Consider the following 7,624-nt stretch of genomic DNA (forward strand, 5'->3'; position numbering starts at 1 on the left):
GCAATGACGCCAAAATATTGAGCTAATTTATTAACACAAATTAACACAAGTATTCATTATCAATCCAGGTTTGTAAAACTTGTAGGCAAGTCCACAACGTATGGATATCAGGTATAGCCAAGCTTAGAAGATAAATTTTGAAGAACTAAAGAAGTACATATTACAAATATAAGCCTATATTAACAATTTCTAACTCACTTTTGCAATGTGTGAAAGATGAAGTGGCTCTTGACTTAAGAGATCCATTTGCGTCCTTCTCTCTCAATTATCGCTTAATGAATAGAAATCAGAAATCATGAATTAACAATAACTTAAGATGCATAAATCAACAATGAAGGAGACTCTTAACTTAAGAGATATTTGGGCATTTTTCATCACAATTCATTCATCATTATGATATCATTGGGAAACTGAAAGTACATAGGAAAACTGCTTGCATATAACAAAGATGGATTCTAGTTTTGATCTATCAATTCAATAGAAAGAGAATTTTAAACACTTTGTTGTCCCTTCTTACTAAAATGATAAACAAACTAAGATTCATCAATAATATAAGTCGTCACACATAAATTCATAAGCAAATATGAAACAAAGCAAGTAAACAAATTCTAAAATAACCAGTTCATGAAAATTAAGCTAATCTAACAATGGAGTGTACTTAGCTTGGAGTCGGGGCCCTCTACCCTTGCCTTGCACACTTGAGGTTGCTATCAAATGCTAAAACTTCAGTTACTCATCCACATTACTGAACAACAAAATGGAAGTAGAACAGGTTCTTCAAATTAATCTCCAAAATCCAAATGTCTCAGCATAAAATTATACAAAATTTACATATCATAAGCCTTCAAAGTCTTGGCTTAAATAGAAGTTTATGAAACAAACTGATCTAAAGTCTCTCTAACAATCATATCTATTCATATCCATATATCTAATTCGAATTCATTGAATCCATCCCAAGAAATATGGAAAATCCCATGAAATCACAAAATTGCCATATTTCCTAGGGATTTTCTGGGTGACTAGTCATGTTTGACCAACCTTGACCGGGCCTAATAAAGCTTGTTTTGACCGAACCAAGTGGAATTAGTTCATTCCTAGTTCCCAAACTTTCCATCCATGCATCTAACTTGAGCCCAAGTGTCCAGCAAATATGTCATCCATATAGCTATTACGAAAATTTTTGATTCTATCAAAATTTGCACTTGAAATCAAATTTTCATAAAAACTTTAGAAATAGCAAAATTAAAATTAAATACCTGAATATGCATGAAATACATTAAAATGAAATAGATATAATAGAAAATAGATGGAAAATATAAGGATTAAGTATGTTTTCTCAAGCAAAAATAGACCAAAACTGAGGGCCAACAATGAAGAAAGTGAAAAGAAAGAGCGTCATGTTGTGAGATTAACACAAAAATGTCAAATCACCACATTTTCTATAACATATCAATAATGTGCCAGAAGAAACTGCAATTATGATACATTCAAATTTAGGTTATTATTTTAACATAATTGAGGGCCAGCATTACTTTTATGGGTGTTTACCACAAAATTGTCATCATTCTAAGAAATAAGGCTTCCAAGAGAATTTGTTGCAACATTCAAGTGCCAAAAATTCACCACGTTTCTTAAACGTGTTATATGAACAAGAAATTTGGATAAATCATGAAGCATACTGTTTGGTCAATTTAGTGTGATCTAAATTGCTATTTATAATGTCAACCCGGGGTTCGTAAACTGACGAAGTGAAGTGTACTATATGTACTAGATAACCATTTCCTTAATATTTTGTCGTTTTTCACTTTTTAAGTTTGTTTTTGAATTTATCTTTCCCTAATGTGAGATGATGAAAGTGTAATAAAGTAAGTGAAATATGGATGATTATGGTGATCTCTAAAACTTAAAAGAAAGCAAGCTTTAAAATGACTGAAATGAATTCAATTCTTAAAAAGAAATAAAGACATCAAACAATGAACTATGACATCGGCCCAGTATCTTTGTTGCTGATTGAAAATGAAAGTGAAATCTACACTAAACTCAATTAAAAGTAAGAACAACTAATCCACACTAGTTCAACTCTTCAACTCAATCTTCCTTGTGAGAAGATATCATGAAATGTTAAGCAATGTGAAATCTCAAAGAAGTTAAACTAAACTAATCACACTACTTTATCTTTCTTGACCTTTTGCCTTTCAGCTTAATTTACCCTGTGAGAAACAGTCATGAACTAGTCAAGCAATGTGAGATCTAAAGCAAACTAAATCAAGCTATAATGAGTGATATTCTGGTTCCTAATAAAGTTATTTGATTATAGAAAGGAACCATTAGTAGATGAATAGCATGATATCTGAGAGCAGAAAATAAATGTACAACTTAAGGAAATGACAGTACTGCAAATCAAAACTTCAGAAAACAAGAGTCAGCGACAAAGACAAGATGATCTCGTATGCCAATAGTTATGAAAAGAAAAGGTGAAAAATTGCCCCGGGCTGCCTAAGAACACATGCAAAAACACTGATCAGTTGTAACCATAAAAGAGTAGCAACGAAAATGTAAATCAACAGAAATCAAAAGCTTTGTTATGTACAACTAATATAAATGATGAAATAAAACGCAGAATTTAAATGACAAATGTACAGCTAATATACATGAACAGAAATAAAGCAATGCAAAAGTTAAAAGACAACTGTACAAGGTTTCAGTAAGCAGGGGCCCTCTGCCACTTCAACCAATTCAACGAACAGCTACACGCGGAAGTTTAAACCAGTCTTCTCATATATTAAACAACAACATAAAAGTGCAGTGGGGAAATACAACAATCTTCAAATTACATTAACAACGATTAACTTGTACAGCGTTCATGGACGCATTATTTATAAGGAAAGAAAGCTAAAACAGATTAACTAAATCTACGCTATTAACCACGCTGCCAGAGACACGTGAATCCTCCTCAGCCCGGATCTAGGTAACTGTCATCATGTTTATTAAATCCGAGAGGTATGGCTATTGGATTTGCGCTGGCAGGATGTATTCGTGGCTAAGGATTGTGCCACGTAGCTTCACGTGCTCAAAAACAGAGCTACGTAGAGCCGTGCCACCATTGAGCACTTTCGTTGACTATCCTTTTCCCCTTGTTTGACTGCGGGCTTTTATGGCCGTGCTGGATGATCTGGAGGGATACGATCCATGTCCTTGACTCCTGTAACTTGCCCATGTGGCTCATTTCTTGAGAGGACACCTGTAGCATGGTGTTTGACAAAACAACTGCGGAATCCTGTGCTGGCTGCAGAAACCTGGGTCAGCTGCGGAAACCTGTATCGGCTGCGGAAACTGAGAAGCTTCCGCAGCTGTCTGAGCAAAATTCTAAACCAAACAACAGTCATCAGCGTAGTTAGAAAACCATGTCAAAAGCTCGTTTTTAAACTAAAATACAATGATTTAATCAACTTGGTGGATAAAATGAGTGGAAAAGAAGGCTGAGAGGGTGTATGGGAAGGTGCAGGTTTGAGGCTCAACATACCCCCACTCTAAAGGTGTTGCATGTCCTCATGCAACCAAAACTTAGTTATTTTCCTCAATCCATATGCTCTGAGGCTTCTGCAAGAACATCTAGCCCTTTTCTCTTTCTCTTTGATGCTAAAATGGTCCTTGGTTTCCTGACTAGACATTTGAACTTAAGACTAATCAATGCCTTGCTCAACTTTTTACACTTCTTCTTCAGCTTCCTGTTCTTCTTCTGCCACAGTCCTAGGTGGAGCATAGTGTTATCATGGACAATCTTGTCTACCTTGCTCTGCTCTTTGAGTGTTTCGTTTTCCTGTTTGATGTGCCTATTTAAGACTTCCAATTCAAACACTTCCTGTTTTAAAGACTGTACTTGTGCATCAAGTGGCAAGGTGGTGCTTGGTCCTGCAGCTGATTGTTCCAAGGACTCTAAGTAGTTATATGCTTCTTCCTGGGTGGAATCTACCTCAGGTGTTTTTCTTGGCCTGAAATCAAATTCTGGTGAAGGAGGACTGCTTTCTCTTTCCGGCTGAAAAGAGCTTTCCTCACGTGGAGGACTTGGCTCAATACTTGGCTGAGTTTGGGATTTCTCAAGTGTCTCTTTATCTAAATCAATAAAATGAGACTGTTTTTCTTTGGTTTTATTCCCCTTCCCTTTTAGCCTAGTGCTCCTTCTGAGGTAGGAACTAGTACTTTTCTCTTGTGCAGCCTGTTTTCCTCTTTGCTTTTTCTTGGTTATGGCAGCAGCTTGAAGATCTATTAACCTCTCTGACAGAGGTTGATAATCTTCTTCTACGGATTCTTCAGGTGATGGATAGGTTTCTTGAATGGTTATCTTGCCTTTGTCCTTCTTTTGTTTCTTGTTTTTAGTTCCCTCTTCTTCTTCTTTCTGAACAGTTTCCTGAATGTCTACTGTAGGAGGGTCTTGGGCTGTAATATTCTTTTCTTTTCTCCTACTTCTCTTTGGAATTTTTGGGGAACTGCTTGCAGAGGCTTCAGTCAGTTCTTGGAAGTGATTTCTTGTCAAAAACTTTTCCCAAGTATCCTTAGTGTTTTTCAACTGATCTTCAATAAGGATTTTTATGAACCCGTGATGGTAAAGATGGGATTCAATACTACCTACGTGTTTTTGAACAGTAAAGCACATTTTCTTCAAGCTTGATAACAGAAAATAAGGCAAGTTAAGGGTATAACCTTCCATGAAATTCATCATTAACCTTGCATGATACATGTACATGGTACCAAAACGACCCTCGCATGTGATAAATTTCTGGACAAGTAATAACAACGTGGACCATTCTTCTTTTATTGCATGCACAGGGATTCCTTTGGTAAATATAGAGGTATCCATACCTGGGTTTTTGAGCATTGTTTTCCATATTTGATCTTCTACACCTCTGTTCTTGAACCACCTTTAACCTTCTTGTGGAAGACTTGTTGCAGCTGCTATTGTGGCCTCGGTCACTGTAAATTTCAGGTCTCCAACCTCCGCTGTTTGTCCATTAAAGGACCTGGCAAAAGCTTTAGTCACTTCTTTATTATAGCCCGTGAACTTTTGAATGAATCTCAGCCACCTTGCTTTCTTCAACGACTCCTTCGTTTGAGGATAACCCTCCAGATACTTTGGTCCTTCCGGTTCAGCTCTTAGTAGTTTTCCCATTCTCGGCTTTAAATTCCGACTGGAAATTCTACTGCGTATGACGGTTCAGGAAAAAACGGTTGATTACGGATTCTTAGGGTAACTGGAGTGGCCGTAATCAAAGTTCAGAATGTATGTGGTGACTGTGGCCAGGGTTTGGAGCAGGCTGTAGTGAACGCAGCGGAAATGGAGAACAGGGAATGGTATGAGCACCGAGGGTAAGTAACAGTAACGAGTGCAACACCGAGCACATGCGGGAGTGAAGTGATAAATGGGCAGAATAACGACTGAGTCCTTTTGAATCGGATGACTTGCGCACATGTCTCAGTAGTCGGCTGCGGGAATTATGGTGAAGGAGAGCCGTGGTACAGTAGGTCACGTCTCACAGTACGGCCAATAAATGGAAGAGCAGTTCATAAATTTAGAATGATCATGGAACCGTTAGAAATGAATAGGGTGTGTGGAATGACGTCGGTGGAAGAGGAGTGGTATGGGGCTTGTCGAATCAAATCATTGCATTTAGTGGAACTTGCCATGGTTTAAATAACTATGCATAATAATGACATTGAATTGTTATTTGGTAGAGATTTTTGATCATACCTTTGGAAGTTTATCATTTCTTGATTAAGGCTTCTGACCCATGGTTGTTCTTTGATCTTGAAGATGCCCCATGTCTTTGCTGCACTTGGTGATGATGACACTAACCTTTGACTGTGATTTTTTTGAAAACAGAGTGATGCCGGCTGTGGAGACAGAGTGATGCTGGCTGTGGAGACAGAGTGATGCTGGCTGCGGAAATCGTTTCTGGCTGCGGAAACTAGTTCTAGCTGCGGAAACGGTTTCCAGCTGCGGAAACTAAGACAACACCCCTTTAACTGCACAAAGATAGTTAGAGAAGAACCAACTGAATAAAATAGTCCTGAGAGGGACTTTTATTGATGGAATGAGATGAAATGAGTGGAATGAGATGGAAATGGAGTGGAGTGAAGTGGAATGGAGATGAAAATGAGATGGAGGTGAAATGAAATGACAAGTGAAGTGGAGTGAAGATGGAAAGGGAGAGAGATTTTTTTTTTTGGAAAATATAGAGTGTCAGGTGCCCCTGATTTTCACTCTACATTTTTTGTATAAGACTGCCAATCCATGATTGGTTTTCAGGCTTATACAAAAGATTTTTTTTATTATTATTTTTTTTTTTCAACTGAAAGAAACAAAGACTAGGCTGATGGAGGAGAAGGATTCCTCTCCACCAGCCTCATTGCAGAATTTTCTTGAAACATTTTGACAAAGTCCTCTTTTGAGAGTGGCTTATGATAAATTTTCAATCGGTGGCCATTCACAATGAGAGGAGTTTGAAACTCATCAATAGTCTTGACTCGAACTGCTCCATTGCTAAAGACTTCATCAATCTCATATGGTCCAAGCCAATGAGTCTGAAATTTTCCTTTGAAGTCTTTAAACTTGGAATCAAACAGTAACGCCCAATCTCCCTTTTGAAACTTTCTCTCTTTGATATATCTGTCATGCCACTTAGTTCTTTGGTGCTGAACTAGATCAGTCCTTAAAATTGCATCTTGTCTTATTCAATCTAGCTCATTCAGCTGCTCCATTCTGTGCTTTTGGGCTTCTGATAGATTCATCCCCAACTGAACTGCCATCTTGAAGGTCTTGACTTGAAACTCAATGGGGAGCAGGACTTATTTCCCATAAACAAGTTCATAGGGAGAATGTCCTGTTGTGTTCCTCCATGTAGTTCTGTAGGCCCATAAGGCTTCAGGAAGCCTTTCTGCCCAATCTCTTCTGTGGAGATGAACAGTTTTGGTGATGATGCTCTCAAGAACTTTGTTTGTGGATTCCACTTGACCATTTGCTTGCGGATGGTACGGAGTAGATTTTCTGTGCTTGATTTTGTATTCTTCCATCAGCTTCTCCATCAAGTTAGATGTAAATTGACTTCCCTGATCTGTCACAATTTCTCTTGGGACACCAAAACGAGTAAAAATATCCTCAAAAAGAAATTGAACAACTGAATTTTCAGTGGCAGAAGGCAATGCCTTGGCTTCTACCCACTTAGTAACATAATCAGTGCAAACCAATATATACTTATTTTGTCTAGATGGTGGATTAATAGGTCCAATGAAATCTAAAGCCCATTTTTCAAAGGGTTCGATGAGTACCTGTGGCTGTAATGGCATTTCATTTGAAAGAGTTGGTCTCCCAACTCTTTGGCAGCTGTCACACCTTCTAACATATTGTTTTGCATCTTTGAAGAGAGAAGGCCAATAATATCCTAAAGAAAGGATTTTATAGGCCGTCCTCTTGTCAGCAAAGTGTCCACCGCACGGTTCATCATGACATGCCTTAAGGATGTCAGGCATTTCATCTTCCTGAACACATCTTCTGATCACACAATCTAGCCCTGTTTTAAACAATTCATTAGAAATCCATGAATAATTTGAACTCTCCTGAATGATTTTC

Source organism: Pinus tabuliformis, chromosome 4_2 (assembly GCF_031772625.1).
Source record: "Pinus tabuliformis cultivar Carrire ecotype Pingquan chromosome 4_2, CPIR1, whole genome shotgun sequence".
In the NCBI taxonomy this organism is placed as follows: domain Eukaryota; kingdom Viridiplantae; phylum Streptophyta; class Pinopsida; order Pinales; family Pinaceae; genus Pinus; species Pinus tabuliformis.